General features: G+C 46.5%; 1 protein-coding gene across 1 annotated transcript in view; it reads left to right on the top strand.

Moving 5' to 3' along the window:
- The first annotated feature begins 21010 nt into the window (after positions 1-21010).
- Positions 21011-26139, top strand: part of LOC119461841 (frizzled-5) — a 63082-nt gene continuing 57953 nt past the window's right edge. The window contains exon 1 of the mRNA XM_037723216.2: positions 21011-21252. The gene's annotated coding sequence lies outside the window, so the exon portion shown is untranslated. The remainder of the gene's footprint in view (positions 21253-26139) is intronic.

Genomic DNA, 26139 nt, shown 5'->3' with positions numbered 1-26139 from the left:
ATGATGCAGTAAAGCCCTTTGATTTCTTTGTATGAATACTAAATATGGTAACCTGCTCATAGAAAGCTTTATAATTATAGCTGAAAGGCATCCTCCTCTCGAACTCAAACTGCTCTGACGCTGTATATATATATAGAGGTCATGACAATGAAGCATTAATACAGCATGCACGTTAATACATGGTGCATTGTCACCTTTCGCTTGTACAACGAGACCTTGTAATTTTTTAATGCGATAAACGTTGTTGGGATACTTCAGGTACGTTCTGGTAGCTATCTATTGGTGTCTCTAACCGCTTTTCCGCCAACTTGGGTCACTGGGTAGTCCATGGTCTAATGCGTAGAGCATCGGGCTGATGTGCTGATGGAACTGTGTTCGAAACCACCAGTCGGATCAACTTGGCTCACTAGGTATGTGACAGTGGGTATATGAACATCTTTCACGTTAACTTGGGTGACTGGGTAGGCGCCAATAGGGTATGCCCTGCTCTTCAATTAAAAAAAAAATTATTTGAAATTTTCGTACCCGCATCATATACATTCAGATAATATTCTCTGAATATATATTCACAATACGCTTCGCATGGAACTTCGGGGCGGCACCACTAGATGGCGCTGCGTGTCCAGATGGAAGCGCGAGAGGGGCGCCTGGGTGCATATACATATACACACCTGTTACATGACGCGTTTTGGCAGTCGCAATACGGAATGTCGCTGTACATTGCTTCCCTGCTAATCGCATTAACGTCGACATGCACCGTGACGTGGGTTCTGCCAAATCTTTTTTTTTTTTCATGCTCAATCTTTGTGAAAGTTATTAAGCTTTACTTTGTGGTGGTTGTTAATTGTGAAACGATGGCTGTTAATGTTAATTTCCTCCTTAGTATTTGCGAGCTTTTCCCGGCGTTGTGAGAAGCATTCATGATCGCTCAGAAAGAAATAGCATCAGCATGGGGAACACCTCGCGATTAAGGAACAAGAAGGCCCAGGACGGGGGGGGGGGGGGGGGGGGGGGGGTAGAAATAATTTCCCTCACCCTATGTAGGAGAGGAAACGGTGTCTGACGGCACGGAGCGACCTGCACGGACGCATCAATGAATCGCCTACTGCTCTTTGTACAGATTCGTTCTACGCATTTCCTTGTGATGACAGCTTCATTATTGCCCTGCCGTGCCCGTCAAAGATTCTTGCCATGGTTGACAAGGGTTTTCACGTTATTTTTCTGTTGGCCGGTGACGTAAAGCGCAAGCCCTGTCCGCTACCTGATTAAATTAAGGTCTTGCTAGATAACACGCAAAAATATTTCCAGTCCTCAATAGATAAAGTCTCTGCTTCACAGACTTCTTTGCAAAAATCCTTGAATTCCCGGTTTTCTGAACTGGATGATGTACCTAAAATAATAGCTCAACATACCGAAGAAATCGACGGATTGAAATTGGGATTTTATTCATTGAAGAAAGTAATAAAAGAACAGCAGAAGTTGCTGGTTGATTACGAGGACAGAAGTAGGCAGCGCAACTTAGTTATTTATGGCCTTACCAAATGCGACGGGGAGAGTTACATTATTTTAAAAGAGAACGTCCTTAATGAACTTTTTCAAGAAAACATCCGAGGACACCTAAGCACTTATGAGTTGTGAAAGCGTAAGCACTAATGACCTATTGAACACCGCTGAGCGGTCCTTCGAGTTATGAACTCCTCGAGGGCAAGCGAGCGCGTTGAGACGCTTGGCCAACGCCTCTTAGGGCCGTATTCTGAAACGTTCCACTTCGGCGATGTTTCTTTTTCGCTTTCAGGCGCACGCTGATTGGCTGGCTGAGCAAAATTTAATGACGTGGGGCTCAACTAGCCAATCAGCTCATCGAATTTTGCTGAAACAGCCAATCATCGCGCGCCTGCAAGCGAAAAAGAAATATCGCCGAAGTGGAACGTTTCAGAATACGGCCCCTGATAGCACAAGGCCGGTTCACTTCGATCGGTGACGTCATGCTACCTTGCCCGACTGCTATAGAATTTAATGGGGACGCTCCCAATTAAGCCGCGGTGATTTTGACCTCACCGCTTTCGTCACGCCGGGCTTGGCAATGGAAATTTCGGTCCAAGTATCGTGATGCCATAAAGCAGACTGCACAGACAGGCCCGCTATCTAGGAGGCGCTGGTTTAGACCTACAGGTGCGGTCAGCGTTTTTCCTATCAAATTGTGCTTTCTTATACAATAATTTCTTTATAGTGATTACCGAGGCGAAGTTCGAACGCAGGCGACAGCTTGTGCGGTCAAGGAACAGGCGGATAAGAAAGGCTTCCGAGAGCGAGGGTGACGTGGCGTCGCGGCGGTGCCCCTCCCCTCACGCAACACCTAGCACAGCAGCAGGTGTACCCTTTCTCCCGCTCTGCTCCGTCGAACGCGCACGTGAAGTGGCATCGCAGCCAATAGGAATTTAGGTGCCATTCCACTGCTACAGACGGCGGCTTTTTCGCTCAATGGGCCATTTGATGCTTTCGCGTCAAAAACTTGGAGTAACTGTTCAGGTGAAAAAATACAAAGAATAGTTGCATGTATTCGAATCCAGGAGCACCGCGTTGACGAAACAACGGTGAACGTTTATTCCTGCTACTTGGAAGGCAGCTAGCACGTTGCATAACTACACGGTGAGCCTCTCGAAGCTTCATTCACTTGCTCGCCGAATCACACTTCTAAGATGGAATTCACCAGGTTTCAGCAACTCACGCTTGCATTCTCTCGACCCTAAATTGCGACTTCGCCTGCCACCTGGACTCTTCCGTAGCGAAGCAACTTTACTGTGTCGTGTGTGGTTGGGCGTCGCCCATTTACAAATTCCTATTCATTCCTAATAGGAATGGCTAACAGTGCGGCATGCAATTCGTGCGGGTGCGATGAGACGCTAGAGCACCTTCTGTGTCATTGCCCATCCTTTGATGCTCAACGACGGACTCTGCAAGCTCAACTCAGCATGTTAGATAGCAGAGTGCTGTCAGAGGAAAAGATTCTGGGACCCTGGCCTACGCATTCTTGCATGCGAAAGGCCACAAAAGGTCTTCTTCACTTCTTGAAGGAGACAGGACTGTATGAGCGCTTGTGACAGTGGACCTTCCTCTATGACTGACTGTGTGAATGACTGACTCTTTTATATTCTCGCTCCTTATCTATTCTTCCCCTTTCCCTCTCCCCATGCGTAGGGTAGCCAACCGGGCACGTCCTTGGTTAACCTCCCTACATTTCCCTTCTCGTTTCTCTCTCTCTCCCTCGAAGCTGTCTTTTCATAAAACCGGCACTGGTTATAAGCCGGACGATAACACAACGGCGCGTATGCGCACAGGTTGCGCGGTAAAGAAACGTGTGTATAAGGTTACCGCGCGTACTACAAATACGTATGTAGGAGAAGAACCGGTAAGACTAGGCCGAATGTCCTCAACTTTTTTTATTCTAACGAAAAATAAATGTGCTGCAAAACTGTTCTGAGTTTAAAAAAAATCATCTGTTACCATCAGTCATGACTACTGCAAAGCTACTTTGAACAGGCGAGCCAATTTATGGCAACATGGCAAGGAATTCAAATCTCAGGCACATAAATTATGATACGACAACGACAAATTTGGTGCGGATGATGATGCGTATTCATGATAATTCAAAGCTGCGCAAAGTGCATAAACGCGCCTTCACAAAGTCGCTATGTTGACCGGAAATGAAAATGCTTCGAGTTATCCTCATAAATGCCAGAAGCCTTGCGTCCATTAGGCAAGCCAAATAAAGAAATTATTTTTCAACATGATCCCCATGTACTTGCTGTAACGAAAACGTGGCTATGTTCTAATATTAGTGACAGTCAAATTATACCGTCCTCACACACATTTTTTTTTATCCCAGCTCGCGTAGGCAAAAGTGCTGGTGTCGCGCTCATACTGAACAATTCAAAATGCCTTCAACTTGATCGCATTCTAGAAAACAAAAGCATTTGGTGTCATATTAACTATCGTGGCTTCACTGCTGCTAACGCTTGACGTTGTTTATCGCCTTCCCAAGAATTCCTTATATCTTATATGGGAGCATTGGTAGGTCATCTTGAGCTGCTGCGGTGCCCAAAGCAAATATTTGTATTCATGAGAGACATTAACTTGCCATGGATTGACTGGAACAATTTGTCAATCTCAGGGTCTTATGATGCTGATATCGTGACACTCTTGCTTGACTTTGTATTTTGTCATCATCTAAAACAAATGGTTGCGGTTCGAAGACGTGTTCCAGAAGCAAGGTGGTTAGTCCTTGATCTTATATTGTCCAAGACATTTCCGACGATAGCTCTATCAACACCACAGATGAAATCTCTGATCACAAAATTATCCGATGCAGATTTTCACGTGGCTTGTATCAAAAAGGTGGCCCTTCAGCTAAGAATTTCTTCGATTTTTTTTCCCCGCTGCGGATGACGTTTCAATTATTGACGCCCTGCACCTTTCTTTAGACAATTTCGGTATTGATGCTAATATTGCAGATCTATGGGACAAGTTTAAAAATACGGTTTCGTCTTGTGTTAAGCAGTTTGTTCCTTCGTGAACAAAAGCAATTGAACCTCTGGTTGAGGAACAATGTCTTCCTGGGCAAGTTGAGGGTGAGAATGGGATGTATGAACCGTATAATTTATTGGGAGAGCCGCACTGGAGCGCGAACGTTTGATTGACGTCAACTAGAGGTTGAACCGCAATCCATATTTTTTGTCAACTTTAATAATAATAATAATAATAATAATAATAATAATAATAATAATAATAATAATAATAATAATAATCACAACAACAACAACAACAACAACAACAATAGTAGTAGTAATAATAATAGTCATCATCAGAGGTGCTCTCAGAATAAATTATATGGTTCATCATGATCATCATGATGATAATCATCATTAGTTTTGTGACATTTTTAGTCTCCACTATCTTCAGGATCGGCCCACGAAAGTGGCTAGAAATAGACATGTAACTTATTAAGGTGGCTGACTGGGCTAGTTGGTTATTCATATTAGTAATACACAGCGCGAGAACAAACACGGGGACGAATAGCAGATACGGGTTCGTGTCTGCTATTCGTCCCCGTGTTTGTTCTCGCTCTGTGTATTACCACTAGAAATAGAGGTTAGAAACAGACATACCCGATACGGGAAATTGGTTGTGACTCGCCATGGAAGACATCGTGTTCAAAAAGTAAAGAACCTTAACCCCTGGATAGCACGCGAGATGATTCATTTTAAACGACGTATAACACGGAAGCGTAAAAGCAAAACTACAAACAACTTTCACATAAGTTGTCTTAAAGATTGCCTCATGCACCTGCCAGGTTGTTTGGGCAATCACTCACACAGTTTTTGAAGAAATCGCCACAATGTTTTGGCGCTTTCTTTCAATTGTAAACGATGCGTAGAACATCTGCGAATGTCTGAAATTGCAAATAGAAACTTGCTGGACATTGTAAATGAGCTCAATGCAGCATTTTTCCGGGCATTTACAGCTCCTAGTTCTGCGCACGCGTTAAACGTGACCCAAACTTCGTTGTACGTGCACACGCCTTGCGATGACTGATTTCAAAGTAAGCCCGAGAATGCATTTTTTTTTATTGCTACGAAATCCAAATAAAAAGAAATCATGGGGTGCAGACGATTTGCCAAATGGTTTTCTTCATTGGTATTCTGAATCAGTCTCCGAGAACCTCTACGTGCTTTTTAATGCCCCTATTAAATCAGTGCTCACTGCCTTGCGATTGTCTGACTGCTAAAGTAGTGCCAGTATTTAAATCGGGTGATAAGTTGTGTGCCGGAATTCACAGGCGAATATCGTTGATAAGCACATGTTGCAAGTTATTAGAGCATCTTATAGTTAACCACATATCGGCTTTTATAAAGACAACAATTCTTTGGTCACTATCAGCCCGGGTTTTGTAGAAAGCTATTCACAGCAGAAGTAATAGCTACGATTTATGATTTTGCCTCTGCAATGGACAAGGGCTTTCAAACTAATACTATTTTTTTATTTATCTAAAGCTCTCGACCCGGTTCCACACTACCTGCAGATTGCAAAGTTGACAGAGGTCGATCTGGTTGAATGTCTTGTTTGCTCGATTAAAGCATACTTAAAGAAACGCACGCAATTTGTTGATGTGGATGGCGTCAGGTCGGATAGTTTACAGGCATTATCCGGTGTTCCACAGGGTTCGGTCCTCAGACCACCAATATTTTGTATTTATGTAAGCTACATTACCGATGCCATTGACGATTGTGTCCAAGTGATGTTATTCACTGACGGCTGTTTATTTTATTCTGTTGTTAAATCTACATCCTGTCAATCTATCCTAAACAAGAACTTACGTAAATGGTGCGAAAAAAAGGGAATGATTATTAACTTTTCTAAGACTGTAAGTTTGTCCGTAACAACTAAAACAATGCCTCTAGTTGATACTTACATCACTGGCAATCAGGCTCTCGAAAGTGTCAATGAAGTGAAATATTCTAGTGTAATAATTAGCAGTAAACTTTCTCGGAACACTCATCAATCACGTCTGCAGTAAAACATTTAATAGACTTTGTTTTATTCACAAAAACTTAAAAAGGTCTCCCTCTAATGTCAAGCTGAAAGCGTATTGTTTCTTAGTTCGCCGACTGCTCGAGTACGCTCCGAAGTTTGGGATCCTTTCCATGCTATCAATATTGCAAATTTAGAGCGCATTGAGCGTTTAGCCGCTCTCTTTATGTTATCAGAATATAAATCTACGTCATCGGTAACCCGCATGTTGGAGATACAGCAGCTGCACCTGCTACACCTTCACCGTAGAAGTGCTAGTTTAAGGCCAAAGTACACGTACGCGCGCCGGCGCGCGAGAGCTCGCGCCCACGCGCCTTGTGTTTGCCGCGCCTCGCGAGTAATGGCGGTTTGAACCTACAAGACGCGCGCCAGCGCACGCCCACTTGGCTCACTTTGTTCGCCTCGGTAGACATCGTTTCGTATTTCTGTGAGGCAGCCAGAGCACCGATATTTGTCTGGAGAAGATATCTGGGCTCGCGCTGCGCTTCGGGACGCGTACGATCTATCCTGCGTCATCTGCACATGCGTGAGAGGCGTGGGCGCGAGCTTTCGTGTACTTTGGCCTTTTAAGGTCTTTTTGCTTGCTATATTACAACAAAAACGGTTTAAATCGTGAAACTTAGTTGCCACCCGCATACACAGCGTTTAAAAACTAATCACTGTGAAGTTGTGCGCTCATACCTCGCGCGAACGACGATGTTCTAGCACTCTTTTTTTTTTTTTCTCGACGAGTTGATCATTAGAACTATTTGTCCAACGGTTCAGTGGCGTGTACTACACTGTTGATGTTTTTGAACGTTGTCTGCTAACACCCTAACCCTCCCCGGTTTGGGCAGCCCTGGATGCCTGCAGTATTTGTAAATAAATGAATTGATTAATAAAATTACCCTTCGCAACAAGCAGGCCGTGGTCTCCGTAAGCCGCGACTGCAGCCCGTCCCCACTCATATATTGAATCGGTGACATTCGAAAAGGGACGTGACAGAACAATATATTTCGACGCGCTTCGCTCAACTTGGTGAGGAGGCGTGTCGAAAGCGGTGGCTTTATTCGGACATCCACTTGCATCTATAGCGGCTAGATGGATCGGCAAACCGCAGGAGGCGTGGTAGGTATACCTTATGGTGTTTTAGCGTGACCGAGACACTTGTTGGAAAAGCGTGAAGTTCTGCGTGCACGTTTATTTTATTTTCAAGCGAAGCTTGTATTGACTAACAAGTTTCGGTGGCGTTGTAGTCACGCAAAAGCTCACGTGTGGCGCATACCCGCATTGCATACGCGGGAATGAGCTAGGGATATGCGGGTGTGAGCCAGGGACAAGAAAGAACAAAGGAAGGAAGGAAGGAAGGAAAGAAAGAAAGAAAGAAAGAAAGAGCAGGTGCGGGGAAAGCTGCGCCGGTGCCGGATCACGGGATGCGCGCTACCAATCAGGGCCGTTTGGGGTGCCGCAGGGAGGGAAAGGGAAGGAAAGGGGTTGGCGCGCGCTCCGCCGGGCTTCCCTCGCCTCAGATCAGTTTCGGCGTCCGGATGGAAAGGCCTAGCGTGGTGCGTTCCGCCGAGGAGCAGGCTGCGTTTGAGCAACGGCGCCGCGAACGCGCCGATTCTAGCGTGAGGGCTTCCCAAGTCCATGCGAAACGTCAGCAAAGAGCCGCGGACCCCGAGTTGTGGGAACGCGATGTTGAGGCCAAACGTCAGTGTCGTCTTGTACTCCAAGAACCCCACAATGGTGGTGCACGCCTCGGCAACGCTAGCGCTAACTTCCCCTGCGCGACGGCCATGTTTCAACGCGAGTTTCTCAAACAAAAATAAATAAATAAATAAATAAATAAATAAATAAATAAATAAATAAATAAATAAATAAATAAATAAATACTTCGTTCGTTCGTTCGTTCGTTCGTTCGTTCGTTCGTTCGTTCTCCTGCGTGACGGCCCAACGACTCGATCGTCAGGACGTGCGGTCAGCAGCTTTTCTCAGATGAACAGTTACCGAAATTGTGAAGCACCTACAACGCTCGCGTAGAAGCCAGTCCTATTAGTATCTCTGTTCATGGCGAGCCATGGCAACAGCCATAAGAAGGTTTTCCGTGAAGCTAGATGTCGCATACTCGCTACCGCGTGGATTGATGCATCGATTAGAGGAAATGGACTCCTGCTTCAATTACATTGGTATCGTTTAAAATGGGCAGAGCCGCTCACGTGTAGCCCATAACGCTGCCAGTGAACGTTTTCGATCCACCGTTCGCGTAATGATGTAAGGAGTAAAAGGAGGCTACTGTAGAGAAAACGGTGTAGAGAATGTCATCGGATGTCGACTTCGAGTCTCTGTCGATCGAAGCCATTCTCCAATGAAGGCAACCGTTACTGCTGGTTTGGTCGACGAGTGACGGATTCTTCCTCTCAATAATGCTTCTTGGCCAAGTCGGACACAATTGAGATTGGTTTCGATTGACGTTTGCGACAGGCTGGAAAGCAATATGGGCGGTTTGGTCTTGTTTGTAAAGGGCAAGACGGACTGTCAGCCTCAAGTTGCTCATATATCATCCAAGTGATGCAAGGGTAGCGTTACCACGTTTATTTATTTATTTATTTATTTATTTATTTATTTATTATTTATTTATTTATTTATTTATTTATTATTACTTTTCTTGCGGCAACTCGATCTACTAGAAGCACAAGCAAAGACGAATTGCTACCAACTGATGAGTCATAAGATTGCCTCTTAACGCCTCTCACACCTTACTGATAAACAGAGCTTCAGCGACGCGCGTGCGCAGATGTTTGGAGGACAGCGTTTCACTGTTTCCCGACGCACCGTACAAAAAAATGTTCATTATAGCGCGACGCAAACTCTCTTGCTTTTGTCATTATTTGAGTCCCCGCCGAGACGCACATATCCGTATCGTAATCGCCTGCATTATATTGCACCCTTATATAAAACTATTGTGGTCCATTTTTTTGTGCACAAGAGCGCTACATGTCGCCTGATTCAAATCAGGACGCGTCGCGGTGGTTGACTGGCTATGGTGTTCTGCCGCAGAGAAAAGAAATCGCGAGTTCGAGTCCCGGCCACATTCTGGTGGGGGGTGCAATGCAAAAACGCTCGTCTACTGAAATTTAGGTGTCCGTTAAAAAGAACCCCAGGCGGTCAGAATTAATGTGGAGACGGGGCTATGACAGGGGCTATGAGAGACGCCATTACGGCGTCTCTCATAGCCCCTGCAGCGGTTGCTTTGGGACGTTAAACATTGTGAATCAATCAGTCAGCCAAATGAGGCATTGCATCTAATTCTCGTTCCGCAGCACTGCGTGAAATGGCCTTCTGAGCTTGCTCATATCTTTAGTAATCGCGGTAAACTATGTCGGACCAGCAGAAACAGCCGCGCGAGCCTTTTCGCAGAACCTCTTCTATGGCGCATGAGCAGCAGCAGCGCTTGTCCCATACCTTTTGTCCCCTTTCGCAACTCGGGCCTGTAGTACTCGGTGACCTGATTTTATTGGGTTGCGTGATGCGACGTCGTCAGGCATTATACTATAGCGTGACCCCTGGATGAGTTCAATATTGCGTGAGCTCATTGTTGCCCTGTTCCATTCCCTAATTCCCGCCTTTCGTCATTTCCCTAACAGCTCTTTCCCTCTTCTTTCTTCCGCATTTCGTATAATGAACAGAAAGCCGGCTGTGCCGGGCAAATCTATATGCGGCACGACCGATAGCCCGCTCGTCGTGAAGCAATGTTATAGGACGTCTTTTGCACTTCTCGTAAAAAGAGAAAAAATTATATCGATATTTGGTTGTTCTAGGCAAATGATCGCCAATCGTGTTGCACTCCAACATGTTGCCACTAATAATTTCTTTCGCAAGTAATTTCCAGACTGGCATTGCGCATTGCACGAGGCAGCTGGGAGACAACTCTATAAAGCCCTAAAAAATAAATTACTGGGCTATAATATCAAAATAGATTTTTTTAAAGCAACAACAACAACAACGACGACAACTACTACTCTTACAACAACAACTTGGGTTAAAGACAATTCAATCACTTCTGGTTCTCAAGCAGCTGCCGCTGCTACTACAGCACCAGACATGCCAGAGAGAGAGAGAGAGATGGTTAGGAAGGCAGGGAGTTTAACCAGATGTTAGAATCCGGTTTGCTACCCGGCACTGGGGTAGGGAAATAGGGGTTAAAAAAAGGACAGAGAGAGAGGGAGAAAGAAAAGAAAGCAAAAAAAAAAAAAAAAGGCACACGCCGGAAGAGCGTTCTAATCAAAGTCGTTCAGGTAGGCCGGTGGCTCGCAAGAAGCGCAGAAGCGCCTGCACGGCCTTCTTCTGTGACGTTAAGTCCAGTCTGTGGTGGAGAATTCTTTCTTCCGACAGAGGCCGGCCGTCCATTTGGTTGAACGCGTTGTGGAGAGATGCATACGCATACGACCTCGCCTACCAGCTCAGTAGCAGCCTTTTCGTGGTGCCGGAGTAGAGGATCACAATTTACTTCAAGGTGTCATACATAACGGCATCTGCGGCAGCAGAAATTGCAGCGATCGGTGCCGCTTTGAACTTACGTCACCAATGAACCAGCACAGAAATGAGTCGTACTCGTATTTTGTGACTCTATAGCAGCTCTTTATAGCTGCTTTAGAACTGCTTTCCGTCATGGAACCTACGAGCAGACGGTATCCGACATTGTGAAAATACACCATCGTGCTCTGGGAAAGATGGCACCGCATCAACTTTCAAAGGTTCCCGGTACATTTTGGCATCGTCAGCAACGACTTTTCTGACAAGGCTGTCCGGTCTGCCCACCGTAGTCCGTTCCGTTCCCATTTACCCTTTCCCCCTTTACAACAAAATGTCTTCATCATCATCACTCTTTTCTACCAGTGAAACTTTGTGTATGGGTGCGTGTGCGTCTGCCTGTATGTTGCGGTGTCTTGAGACAAAACGATTTATCCCTCTAATCACTGGCGGATGCACAGGGGCCCGCCCGGTTGTGCTCCTGCTGTTTAATATAATTAGGCAAAAATATTATGAAGGAACTATGCATTTCTGAAATATCACTCCGTAGAACATTGAATACTTTTTTTTTTTGATAGTGCCTAAGTGCAGTGAAAGAATACTGGAGAAGATGACGAATCTATAGTTCTTCCAAGATACTTGTTGAAGATATTGTTTATTTCCCTCAATATTGCCCTGTGTATTTCCTTCAATATTTCCTTCAATATAAACCGCGACCCGGGCCGCGAATACAGTCCATCCGTCGCCGCTGCTTGTGGTTGTTATAACCTTTGTATATAGTCATAATTTCTAAATAAACGCTATTCCCGTAACAATATTTTTGTTATTTATAAGTTACAGAAGGAAAATGTTCATCCACCCGAGAGTCACGAATCTGCAAGGGAAACCCAACATGCGTTGCTCAGAGAAAAAGCTTCGTAGTTGAAAAATTCGCCTGGGCTGTGTATCGAACCCGGGACCAACTGTTTTCACTTCAATTCAATGTTATTCCATTTTCTCCCATAAAAAATGGGGGAGGCCCGAACAAAAAGTGAAACTTTGTTCATTTGACGGGGATTCGGGCGCCCCTTACAAGGCAACAGCATGACATTACATGATATTTTTCACATAAAGAAACACACTCAATATGCGTAATCACTATCGACGACCAATGGGTGATCGCTCCTTCGTAGCTTCGGGTCACTCGTCGGTGAATGCTAATTTTACCGTTCGTGAAATTTCCCCCACAGTGCTGATTTCAGCACAACTGATTTACCATAATTTCAAGATGCATTTAAAGTTTTCCGACAAAAAAAAAAAAAAGGACATTGCTATAGACTGCCCCAACCCTTCGTTTGCCATTCACATCGCACAGCTTTCCTCTAGAAAGAAAGAAAGAAAGAGAGAGAGAAAGAAAGGATTATGAATTAGGAATACGCCACTTTTAAAGAGAAAACGGATAGAAAGGCAAGGAGAAAATTCAAAAAAAAAAAAAAAAAACGACACATGAGTCCACACGTGCATAAGCCTTCGCTACAGATTCACTGATAGTAGCAGAGATCTGTAGACTGCGCCTTTTCTATTTATATTATTTATATTATACATGCAGGCCCTCTTCGGGCCCATGCACTTGGCTAAACATAAGAGCAATTAACACAGAGGAAAAATATTGTAGTCATAACATCTTACTAAGTACAAAGCAATACCCTTACGTAGTAAATACTGATAAAAATATATCAGAATATGAAGCGTCGTGGCGCAAATCTAGCTGTTTTTACGCAGCTCATGTGCATCCAGGGTCTCAAGATATATATACTGCAAAACGGCCTATAACCTAACAAATTTCCCACGGCGTCTTCAAGTGTGTGAACAGCAAAGTTCAGAACTGTTGGACAACAGCTCTCGCGAACGCTGTGGCCGTTTTCGGCGACTACGCCGAGTCTGGAGGGAGCGCTCGCCAGGACATATCTTCTTACAATTGTCTAAAAAGAAAAGTGGTGCTGCAGTGTCATTGCATACATGGGAATGCCGACAAGTGGTGGCTTCGGACGTTTACCTTTGTCGGACACAGCTCGCGTTAAGAAACTGGTGCCGACGGTGACGCCAGACTTCTCCCTAGGCAGTATACTGCAAGAAACACTGCTCACGGGAGCACTTCTTGGGCTGCGTATGAACGCGCCTGATCGAAAGCGCCGTCAGAGTAGTATGATTTTGATAGGCTAGGAACAGTGACGTATGAGGCGTTCAATAGTTTCTTATCAACCACAAGAGGTCACTGTTGGAATCACTGTCGGCCATTCAGACGAAGAATGGATACTGTTGGCAGCGCCTGCGCTGGAAAAGGCTACTTCGCAGTAAAAGTCCGCTTGACAATCGAATTCGCAAGGAACGGCCAAGTGAGCGCAATCGACTGTCGCTGAAACAGTTGAATTCTACGGTCTAAGTGGTCGTAAGGTAATGTGACCAGTCAGCTAACGTAGCATGCAGCCGTGTTGCCCTTGTCCTTGCCAGCTCTGTAACAGCACGCTGGTCTTTTTGATTGAGAATCTGATGAATAACTGACTGTCCGTTCTGTCCTTGTCGATGATGTCCCAGTGGTTCGACAAACACTGAACTATGGCGTGTCCATTATCACCAGCGGCATTCTGAGTTTGACAAATTTAGACACCTGCATTTGTTCGTGACGTCCACGAACGAGTGCGAACTAAAGACTGTGCGGTTGAGTCGCGTAACACGGCCCATCGATTCAATGGCTCTTGATCAATCTGATGGACACCTTTTCCAAGCTCTTGTCGAGGTCGGAATACTGTTGGAATACGGAATACTGTAGGTAACCCTCTAACTCAGGGTTCTAAAACTCACATCAAGCACCGGGCCGCGAATGCAGTACACATCCTCAGGGCTGGCCGCTCTGGGACCTGACGTGGTCAGAGAGTCTGAGGGCAGGGCAATCGCCAATGACAACACAGCAAGAAACAGGGGTGGCTAACTTTTCAGAAGGGCCACGCGAGCCACATGCAAGTGCTCATCTCGCCTCGTGTACTATACCACTGAGTCCAACTTGTCTTTAGCTATATGCCGATGGCACGCGCTTCGTCGTATAGTGAAATTCGACCACGGCTCGTTCACGCTAGGCGCTACTGTATGCATGACACGCTAGCAACTCAAGGAGAGCGAAAGGGGCACCATTCAGCTACAGCGCGGAGAAAAACCAACGTCGTTACGCATTACCGCGTAATTACGCGACCCGTGACGCAGAAAACCAGAAGCTCGTCGGCGAGCGCGTTCGCGGCCAACCTCGTTTCCTCCGAATTCGCTCCTCATCACGAGCGCGGCGGGACAGCGGAACACCTGCGTCCGAGCGTGGCTCTGCAGCTGCGCGCGCCAGCGTCTAGAGCCGGTCCGTCTCCCCTCCCCGAAGCGGAGTGGGGAGGTATGAGGGGTGGGCGGCCGCTCGCACGGTCGGCCAGCTGCGCCCTTGGACGCGCGGCCACCTTGACGACCCGCGGTCCGAACGCTTCGGACCGCCCCGCGTCCGTCAACTGGCCGGAGAGATAAGACCGCGACCCCTCGTAAACGCTCGTCAGCGGGCTGCTGTCGGCGGCGGGAGTTACGGCTTCCGCGTGGTCGAGAGCGCCGTCTTTCCGCCGCCTGCAGGACAACCGCAGTACGCGCGCCGCACGAGACTATAGCACACGCGTATTACGCACAAACGACAAACTCTCTCACACGCACTCGCGCACACTGCCACCGTGGGCTGCGGGCGCCCCCGCGCAGCGGTCATCGCCTCTTCGTTCCACTTGCACCGCGCGTTACGAAATGGGCTGTCGCGCCCACACCTTCCAGAAGCAAGAGAGTGTTTTGATTAACTGCACCGCGGCTTCATCCGGCCGGGCCCCGCGATCCGCTACCGCTGTGTGCCTCCGCGAGCAGGCATCCGTTCATACGCAACCGCCATGGTCGCCCCCATGATGCTTACGCGCGCCCGGAGCATTGCTGACTCGAAATGAGGAACTGTACGATTGCGTCAGACCACACCAAAATATAGCCCCTTATACAATTCACGACATGCCGACATCGACTTCCACGACATCGGCTTCCCTTTAGAATGCATTAGTCGTCTCACGACACCCGTTTGGAAGCACCGCAGCAACTTTATTCTTTATTTTCTTTTTTCTAGATATCATTTATATACCAAACTCTTAGGGGAAGTAATTTAGAAGCCTGTACTCATTTCCCCTGCCGCTATTCGTCCATCAGCTCAAGAGCGCGTATGCAACCACTCCTTCTCACAAATGTTCATATTAGATGAGCATTTTTGGATTCAGCTCTGTAAAAATGCGGCCGCTGTTGCCGGAATCGAACACACAAACTCGGGCTCAGCATCCAAACACCATAGCCACAGCCAAAGTTAAAGGAAATCGTCGTAAAAGTCTAGTTCCATGTTCCTACATTTTAAAATGTCTATGTAGACAGAAATAACTGCGTCAAATTATTCGATCAACTTACCTGATCACGCACGTGGCATTACGAAGCGCGCGGCTCGCGGTGCAACAACTTCTGTGACGCAGAAGATGGCGTAAAATAAAGTTGGTCATATCGCGCGATAAAGCGGTCTGTCTCATTCCTGCTACTGCAGTAACTATATGCGTCCAATCGGGAGTTGCGCAAAGCGCCAATCGAAATCAGATCGCGGGAAGAGGGAAGTGCAACGTTCATCTTATGCCATGCTTTTACGTCACAGAAGGATTGGATTACAGCACGCTTTGGACGAATTGGACGAACAATTTGTAGAAACAATTTGACGCCGATTACGTCGGTCGACATGGGCATTTTTAAATGTATAAACATGCAACTAGCCTTTTAAGACGATTACCTTCAACTTTCCGATATACACGTTTGCCGTAAAATTGTAACGAAGAAGTCACTTGATGCAATTAGTTTAATTAGTGAATAGGTTGCGCTTGGTTTTTCTTGCTAATGAGGTCCGCGTGGATAAATAATTCACATGTAGTGACGTAATTCAAGTAAATGTTGTAGGATTTATAAAAAATGTGTTCCAAATAAAAACAGAAGCAATAACATGTGGTGATCATTTTTTAGTTTTCCGGCATTTTTTAAAATCGCCTGTTGCAGATAACGCTAGTCATTAAGCTGGATTACTCAGAGGCGGACAATACTCGCACGAGAAATGGAAACATATATTCAACTAATTAACAAAGAGTCCCTAATTAATTTCATAATTATTTACTTAACGGAAAATAGTGAAACTTACGAACTGTACATACTTACACTAATTGCAACATAAAAATGGTCAACCCGTGTAGAAACGCCGTTTGAGTACTCTTGAAGTGTGCTCAAGGTGTTACACGTATATTTGTAAACAAGCAATCAACACAATAAGACTATTTCCTTCGCAAACTTGGATGTGTGTAAAGGGATATGAAAGTATTTTGCACTACAGAACACCTCCTGGTGATCTGGCTCAGCGAATGTTTCCGCAATATGCGGCGGCTTTTTTGCATCCAAGACGCAGAAGTGGATGGAGCCACCCCTATACAAATTTTTGAAACGTTCTTTTCTCTATGCACTACCGTGGTCTAAGATATCAAAATGCACGTAAAACGCAGAAATGCTCTCATAAGACAACCGCTGGACCAATGTAAATGAAACTTGTTTTATTAGAGAAAGTTAAATTCTAGCATCAGTAGAAAGCAGAATTTGGTTTAGTACAAAAATCTCCGCAAATCGGTTAGTTAAAAAAAATTGAAGTCTGAAGTAGTTTACAAATCCAAAACTCTGCACCAAAAACAGATATCCCAGTTCTGTAAACTGCACCTGTTAGAGCATCTATAAATCGGACACATTTGTTGTAAGTTGACAGCTTTCGTGAATTTGTTACGATGCTTGAGGATATTGCGAAAGTCCTACTTAAGACTTTTGCAAAATCCTCAAGTACTCAAAATGTAGCAGCATGTATGATAATAGGTGTATAATGCATACAAGTATGGGGTCCCACTTGTTCTATCGGCCCCAAAGAAGATGTCAAAGCTTTGTTCCCGCCATTTGTGGGAAAGAACAGCGGCTTGCGACAGAAAGCACGTAATGCGCTTCGTGAATTGCCCCGTCGGCGTGGTATATCAAATACCACTTACTTGCGGGAAGGTCTACATAGGCTAAATTGGACGGTGCATTAACGATAGGGCGATTTTAAAACTTGCAGAATATAAAGAGGAAAGAAAAGACTTCTTTAGCTGGGCATTTCTTCACATGCCCTTCTGATTCCCGATTTAGCGAAGACAATGTTTCTTGGTAGGAGTAGAAAATAACACAAACGCTCGACTGATTTTGAAGAATTTTTCATATCGGAGAGAGGGAGTGACTGTGTCAGCAATGCGTCGATCAACCTGTACAATAGAAAGCTCTTTTTCGCGCGCACGTGTAGACACCGTTGTGATAGCCCTGTTTAATTTCGTGTTTAATTTCGCGCATGTGCTCTTTGTTGAATGGCTATCCGACATAATTATTACATAGCGATATGTATATCCTACATAGTGATATTATTATTTATTACTGAGTTACACAGTTGAAAACTTGGTACATGAGTATTTTTTCTTTAATTTTGCAATATTCAAAGATGTTTATAAGAATATCGAATGCCTAAATAAAAATTTCCTTGCTACAGTCACTAGATTTTACCTTCTTTTAAGTTCAACAAACATAATCAAAGTGCGTACTGGCTCACGAGCGTGGATGCATGTGTGTGTTACTTCCTATTTATGACGGGCAGTTTGTAGCTATAGTTAACGCACGCTGGTGTCACGCATGTTCGCAAACGCGTTCAAATGGTCCCACTGTATTTGTCCTTTGGCGTATTCCTTGACAGCGCAACGGAAGTAGGAAAAAAAAAACAACAGAAAAACTACAGAAATTCCGCGCTCTCACGTGTCTACGGCTCTACGACAGTCGAACAGTGTCAGAGATGCCTAACGCGCTACTTATTCAAAATGGAAGAAAAATAGGAAAATTTTAGGACGGAAAGTTGCTGGATTCTTTGACAATATCCACCGAATAGGAGCTCTCTATCCTAGAGAATTTTTATGACACAGACCTGCACAAACTACTTTAGCTTAATTGGCGTTCGTTGTGTTGCTCATGATCATCTGCTGTGATAGCGCGCGGTGATCGTGACCAGCGGTAATCACGTGTCTTTGCTGCGCCCCTCTCTCGCTCCCTATTTTCCCATTTCCAGGGTGTAGGATAGGAAACCAGATTTTCCGTTATGGTTAAACTCGCTGCATTTCTCCTTTCTCTCTCTCTCTCTCTCTTTCCTTATGCTACACACAAACTATTATTATTATTATTATTATTATTATTATTATTATTATTATTATTATTATTATTATTATTATTATTATTATTATTATTATTTGATTTGAAAACATATAGACACTCGACAGGAAAGCGAAAGCGAGGAGCAGGCTGGCAACTGCCACCGGAAGGGGCACAACGCCTGCCTGCTCTTCAGAAAGGAGGAGACCGAAACATAGAAACGGAAGATATAGGAAGAAGGGGAGGAAAGAGGAAAGAAAGAGCGAAATGACAAATCTCAAAGAATAAAGCAGAACACACAGCACAGGTTCGTACACACAGTAGGGCCCGTCACTGCAGGTCACGCTACTAATGAATGTTAAATAGAAGAAATAGTTTCTGGGTTACAAACGTGCCCCTAAGTTCGTTACGTCTTGAAAAGTAAGGAGAGCGCGATGAGCCTGATCGCGTCGAGACTCACAACCACTGTGGTACAAACATTCGTCTAGTGTGGTACACCGCAGGCCAAGGAAATGATAGTCCCTCACTAGCGACATGCGCTGTGCACTGAAAGCGGGACACTCCAATATCAGGTGCTGAAGTGTCTCGCAGCAACCGCAAGACGTACACGATGGACTGGCCACACGTACGTCCTTGTCTGTATAAACGTTTGCACACGTTCACACAGCCAACCCTTAGCTTGAGTCGTGGCGCTCAAGCGCGACGAGACAAGCCTCGACCGCGAACACGGGGCGGGAACGTTCCATTTGCGACGCGCTGGTCTGCATGCTGCTTGAGTAGGTGGCGACGAATCAGCAGACGAGCGTCATCAAGCTTGCACAAAATTTCAGGGCAAGCACAGTCGTTATGAGTGCAAGTTGATGCCAGCCGATCCGGCGATCCATACGTGTGAAGGTATCCATTGAGCAACGAGAGATACCCCACGTGATGAAATTTTGTTGACAGAGTCAGTAATCCTGCGCACAACTGGACAATCAATATGATTGCGTTGTAATCTGCTAAGTGCAGCGCGGGAGTCCGTAAAGATGACAATCTTCGATGTGGTTACCTCCTCTTGCACGTATTTCAGTGCAACATTAATTGCTGCTAGCTCCGCAGTTGTTGAGGACGCTGGATGGGGTATACGAAATATACGTCGTACTTCTGTCGAAGGACAGAAAAAAAGCTGCAGAGGCACCTTGACCGTCGCTGTGTACAGATGCATCTGTGAACATTTGAAGATAATCTGGAAATCTTTCGAACATGTGCAACTGAGCCAATTGGAATATTGCCGAAACAGGCATATCAGACTTTTTGTGTATGTCAGGGATTTTAAGGTAAATGGGGAATACGTGTTTAGTGATATCTTTCGGAGGCGGAGGCGTAACTGACGCAGCATGTTCATAAATATTAGAAGTGTTTATAAATAATGTCCCCATTTTTCCTGTGCTAGAAAACTGGTGGTGAATCAGATGATCAAGGAGCGAATGAAAATTCGATGCGCGGTGCATACGCTCAATATGATACATAGATCTCTCTGGTCTGCTTGCAGCCTCATGGGTAACTGATGCGCTTCAGTGAGTAATGGAACAGATTGCGCCTCACGAGGTAATCCCAGCATTAGTCGAAGGGCAACACGATGATCTCGTTCCAGTTGGGCCATCAAACTAGGTATAGTATTCGTTCAGGACAGGTAACGCGTACATCATGCCTGGGAGTACAGATGACTGGTACACCTGCAGAGCCGTTGTTTGGTCGCAGCCAGCACCTCTAGCAGTCAAGGCGGCCACATACTTAAGAATGGATTGCGATTTGTGTCGTACGAATTTAAAGGCAGGACGCCAAGAGATGCGATCATCCACAATTACGGCCCAAATAACGGTGTTGTCGCACCCAGCTTATCGGCGTTTCGTCAAGGTACAGTCGGCTCATTGTTCGACGAGCGCGTTGTTTAGGGTGGTATGCTATTGCAGCCGACTTAGCAGGTGATCGATATCTGCCGGCCAACTTCCCCAAAGTACGCCGAAGTCGCGTTCAGAGCTCTTTGCAAGCTTGCACGAAGCCGCGGGCCAAGGTGTGAAGGGCCGCTTTTTCACAGAGCAATATCGTCTGCATAGCTTTATCGTTTCTTTTGTTTTGTTTTCTCACTTTTCCACCCTGATTTCACGTATTTCCTTCAAAAGATTTTTCCTCATAACGCTAACTTTGATATAAAGTGTTCTTTTTTTTTATGTTGAGCGCGACTCCGTACTTGCCCGCATGTGACAAGCAGAGGAGCGCGCGCGCGAGTCAAAAGCGGCCGGGCGGGTCGGCGCGATGCGACAACGCGACAAGGGCGCCCGCTCTGGAGTCCCTCGTAACGTTAGGCGCCGCCGGTGAAGGCAAAAACGAGCCGCGGATGTTGATCGAATGCGTGAGGCGTAGGCGAAAAATGAAATAAAATAAATTCGCCGAGGTGCTCCCCCTTCATCCAGGTTGCATCCTGTGCCGGTGCCGGCCGCGATGCAGGTTCCTCCGGCGTGCCGTTGCCTAGGCGACGGAGCCGCCGTCCGGTCGCCGTGGCAACCGCCTCGGCCGCCTGACACTAGGGGCGACAGTGGCGGGAGAGGGCGACGCCGACGCTCGGAGCGATCGGGAGAAGAGTCGGCCGGTATATTGAGCAGCCAGAGTGGCCGCTGCCTCTGGGAGTGGCTGCCGCAGCGCGCGTGCGAAGGACCGGGACGACTCTGCCTCCAGTGTTCCACAGTCCGTGCGCGCCGGCAACCGCGAACCGCGGACCTCCACCTGTCCAGGCTGACCTATTCCGCTGCACGCGGCGCACGCCGGCACCCATCGATCTCCGCCGCTCCAAGGTGTGGCATGCCGGTGAGTCGCCCACGCCGCGCGCGCTTCCAGCCGCAGACGCGCGTCCCCAACCCGGGCTTTCCTCGCCGGGTTCGCTGCCCTGTGTGCGCGACCCCGCTCGGCAATGGATCCGTTCGGTGGCTCGTCGTGTCCGCAGATCGGAGAAGCGGCGTCGGTGTTGTCACAGCGGCTGCCCGCTAGCTCCGTTGGAAGCTTCAATTGGCGCCCGATTGCAAAGCCCCTTCACGACACAGCCGCTGCGACACCACCACGAGCGCTCGTTGGGGACATCGTGCATGTGTGTTGACACCCATGTGTGCTGTGCTTCGTGTCGCTTTGTTTGCGGCACCGTTCTGGTAAATCATGTTGGCGCGGAATATCTGCGCCCTCCTACGAGTGGGCCTTGCGGGAAAAACCGTATCCCGTACTTGTTTCCCTGCAACCGGTCGTTGCCCCCGCTTCCCTTGTCTCTGTGGCTCCACCCACGTCCCCAACGTCGCGCCACCTTACCTCCCCTTTTCTACGTATAGCATGGTTGTAGGGATAGAGCGTTCGCTTGTGCCTGTTCAACCCCGCACTCCTGTCCGTCTCCTCGGAAAGCACCTATTGTAGACATGCCAAAGTGACCGGCAGAACGGTTTTGAAACTTTTGAGTTTGTTCGACCGATACCTGCGCGGTATCCAACCCTCTCAAGATGAAATACTTCGCTCTGAGAGCCAAGTACTTCATCTCGAGAAAAACATTTTGGTTGCTTATGTAAAGAGCACGTTTGGGACTGAAAAGACGCGTCCGATGGGTGCTATCATATATATCAATACCTGCTAATTGGAGCTTGCTTCGAGCACGAGGCGTTGGCGGGTAACGGTGTGCTGGATCGGTGCGCTAGGTCATTTGTGAAGCAGTTCAGATTGGAAGATACAATCTGTATTTTTGTTGTACAATTGGTGTATCGCGTCGCGGCACGTTCAATGTTTATAGTTCTCCCGCAAACTACAACTGCTCTTTGCGCACTACTTAGTTTCGCGCTTGTCCGTGTTAGACTGGTTAAGCTAGTGTAATCGGTTCTTGAAAGCCGGGTTATAATGCGATCGGCAAAAAGGAAAATATAGGCTTTACGGGAAGCACGTGGTAATTTTGGTGCAAGTTCGTTGGTTTGCGTCGTTGAATAAGGACTCCGTAGTACGTTTCGGTCCATTATCTCTCTTTCTAGCCAGCTTTTAATTTCTGTCTTTCAGTGGTTGAAATTATTTTGTAACTTACCGAACTATATATTTGGCTTTTAGCGGGCGAGTTGTGCTCACGTATTACAGCTTGTTTTTTACAAAGTCTGACTTTTCTTTTTTGTCTCTTAAGGTAGCTCTTATGTCCTTACGCTCTGACCATAATCGCTACAAAGCGCATATGTTTTACGCTTGCTAAATATTAAAGAAAATTGAAATAGTGACATATAATAAGCTTAGTTAATACGTCACGCATTCTTCAGTTCTAAAGCGAAGGAAAACGTGTTATTTAACGGTAGAAGACAAAATTTTTAAGGTAGGAGAGATGTATGTTAAATCATCTTCATTTTCCGGCTTGGTCATAATGGGATACTGTTATCCAAGCAAGCGGTGTTGATGATATAGAAAATGATCTCGATGCCGTCATCGGTAACGTGGAATCATTTTCAGATGACTTCTTCACGTACCTCTCCATAAACCGTTTCCAGGCAGCGTTGTTTTTCAGGGTATTTAGCTATAGTCGACCAAAGAACATTCACGGAATTTCTTTCAGCGTCATGTTTGGCGTCTCTCTGATATAAAACGCAATTTATTACTCTGGTTTTGGCAACGACGGTAGCGTAGCTTGTATTCATTCTGACGCCATAAAATATTGTTTTCCGCACAGACTTCCGCGTGGGCGTGCGATAATGTGCGAAACAGCCATAATTGATTGCCCTTTCAGACGGCAGTTTTGTACTGCTAGCTTTTGTGTTGTCTGTAGCTTTTAAGTCGTCGTTACTCTCACATCTTGCTGCGCCCACGCCGCTTAATAATGTCGCGAGCGCAGAGTACCTTTCATACGCTGAAGAACCGGCGAGGTTGTATTGAAATGAACACATGGAAACCCGTCACTAACTCCATTCTTATAGGCAATAGTTGATATTTATGTACAATACGAGCACCTTTAGCTTGAGACCATGACGGCAATGTCTTTGCAGATATAGAACCTGACAGTTCGGTAAGAGCGAATTGAGGCCTGCTAGTGTTAACACAAAGTAGAATTTTCGAATATTTCAACCTACAAAGGAGTGCGCAAGCCACTGAGTGAATCCCTGGGCGATTAAGAAACGTGAACGCACAATCTGCAGCAGCCAGGATAGCGCGAACCGTGGGTGATCTGTGAGTTCGGCGGAAAACCGCAATGTGGTGGAAGGTTTATGGAAGGTTTATACAGGGTAAGAGGGAGAGAGAGAGAGAAACGAGAAGGGAAAATTAGGGAGGTTAACCAAGGACGAGCCCGGTTGGCTACCCTACGCATTGGGAGAGGGAAAGGGGAAGAATAGCTAAGAAGGAGCGAGAAAAAAAAATAATAGTCAGTCGCAGAGGAAGGTCCACTGTCACAAGCGCTCATACAGTCCAATCGCCTTCAAGAAGTGCAGAAGGGCTTTTGTGGCCTTTCGCATGCAAGAATGCATAGGCCATTGTCCCAGGATCTTTTCCTCTGAGAGCACTCTTATTATCTAGTAGGCTGAGTTTAGCTTGTAGAGTACTCTGACGTCGTTGAAAGAGCAAGTTGGGCCTACCAGCACGAAGCAACTTTGTGGCGGATACGCAGCATCATTTCTGAGGAACGAACTGCTCCCGCGCCGCAGATGCGAGAACACCAATAAGCTGGCTTCTCCACACAGCATCGCTGCCCGACTCTGGAAGCAACGCGCAACCTCCCGCCGTCCCAGCTTTGCGAGACGTGTTTGCACATAATACCATAATACCATACACATTCAACCTATTTTTTTAACGGTGTACCAACGTGTCGCACTATTCCAGGAGTGTCTGGGAGCTAGTCCAATGTTCTTTTCTGTCGCAGTGAGGATTGCTAACGTCCGACGCGAGCGAAGCATTAGCGAGCGTCTCTTTGCACTTACGCGACTTTGTGCCGTGGCCGGCACTCTGCAAGCCCGTTCTTCTGTTTCCACTCGCCGCATACATTTTCGGAAGAAAGAAAAAAAAAAAGCAAAATAACAGCTGTATCGAGCAGCTGCCGAACTTGTCTGATGCTCTCACGACATGTCAAACAACATTTACACGCCCGTTTGTTGTCGCCACAGGCGTAGACAGCTTGTTCTCTCTCCCTCTTTCCTGACTAAGTGCCGCCTTAGTCGGCGCGCTGTTGAATGGGTGCGGGATGTATATAAGTTCGCGTGCTCGTCCACACTCGAGAGCCGCGCAGTGTATTCTCGACACGCGAGATGGCCATGGAAAAAGAAATGGGTTTCATTATTTCGAGCCATCGCCGCGGCATTTGGCGGAGAAAGAAAAGAATACATCAGGACTTAGAAAGTAAGCGAGAGTCTTTTGTTTTCTTTCATTCCCACCAAAGGCCATCACCGTGGTGGCGCTTTTAGAAGCAACTGGGCGACTATTGAGCGGGCCATATAGACAGGCGACTCACATTACGAGCTGGCTTCGAAACGGGAGTGGTCCAGCTGGGGCGGAGAAGCGCCGGAGTCAGATCGAAAGCAAAACAACTTGCGCTCCCCGGAAAAGATGAATCAACCCGGACGGAGACAGGAGCTCGAGCAATTGCTTTTCTTTTTCGTCGGCCTTTCTTTTTTTTTTTCTCTCAGCTTGCACGTAATACTCGCCGCTGAATGGGGAAGCCGCCGTGGAGCAAATGTGTTGGCTCGGGACGGCTCTCGGCGATGTGCGGAATCATCTGTGATCGTTACTGTTGTGGCTGTTTGGCAACTCGCTACATTGTGCCTTTGCGGGGCGTGACGGAGCATCGCCAGAGTTAGAGCACGCATTTAGGAGCCATCAAATCGTCCCACAAACGAAAGCACTGCGCATGTGGGAAAGTTGCCTAAACGATCTGGGTTCGTGTTCACAAAAGCTCTTAACTGCAATTGTTCGTAACAACAAGTTCGAGTCAATCCTGGCGTTGGACGCATCATATTAGCTAAAGTGGCCAGCCAATGGCAAAGAACACCTATTAACGAACAACTTTGTAAATGCGGCCTTTGGTCCCGTATTCACAAAAAAAAAGAAAAAAAGAAAAAAGTTCTTGCGCTAGAGCTGTTAGCAAGTTCCGGCCAATCGCGATGCTGGACATACTATTAGCGAGCGCGCCCAACCAATGAAACAACACTCACGAGCGAAAATATTTGTGAATTCGGTCCCTTAGTGTCCATTTTACGAGCCGCATACATGCTGTAGAGGCTGTCAAATTTTAACGCTACAAATATGTTGCTTCTGTGTGAAGGGTAGTAACAAGACAGCGAGAACTTCGGTGCTTGCCGTTTCTTCTGACCTCGAACATAACATCGACCTTTTACAGTACCGTGAGGTGAGTGTCGCGTCGCTTCTCACACATTTCCATCTACATTAACGTGTCAAGCCTACGGTCAGACTAAGCGCTCCAGCTTCCATTGTAACGGGCGCTTTGCTAGCTGCCTCTCCCAACACGTTATATGTATATCACTTACATGTCAATGATAATTAGGACACGGTACGTACCAGGAGCATTACTATTTCAAGATATTCACGTTTCGAGGCGTGGATGGGGAGCATGCACTTAACTGCAGACTTAGTATACGAGCGTTCACGAGGAAGGGGGGGGGGGGGGGGGGGTTTGTGTGAGGATTCTTATAACTTGCCCGTCTTCTACACTTCCCGTATTTACGTACCAAGAACACTACAGACAGT

Source organism: Dermacentor silvarum, chromosome 1 (genome assembly GCF_013339745.2).
Source record: "Dermacentor silvarum isolate Dsil-2018 chromosome 1, BIME_Dsil_1.4, whole genome shotgun sequence".
Taxonomy (NCBI): Eukaryota; Metazoa; Arthropoda; class Arachnida; order Ixodida; family Ixodidae; genus Dermacentor; species Dermacentor silvarum.
The sequence above is the reverse complement of the archived record's forward strand: the minus strand, read 5'-3'. Positions and strand labels throughout refer to the sequence as shown.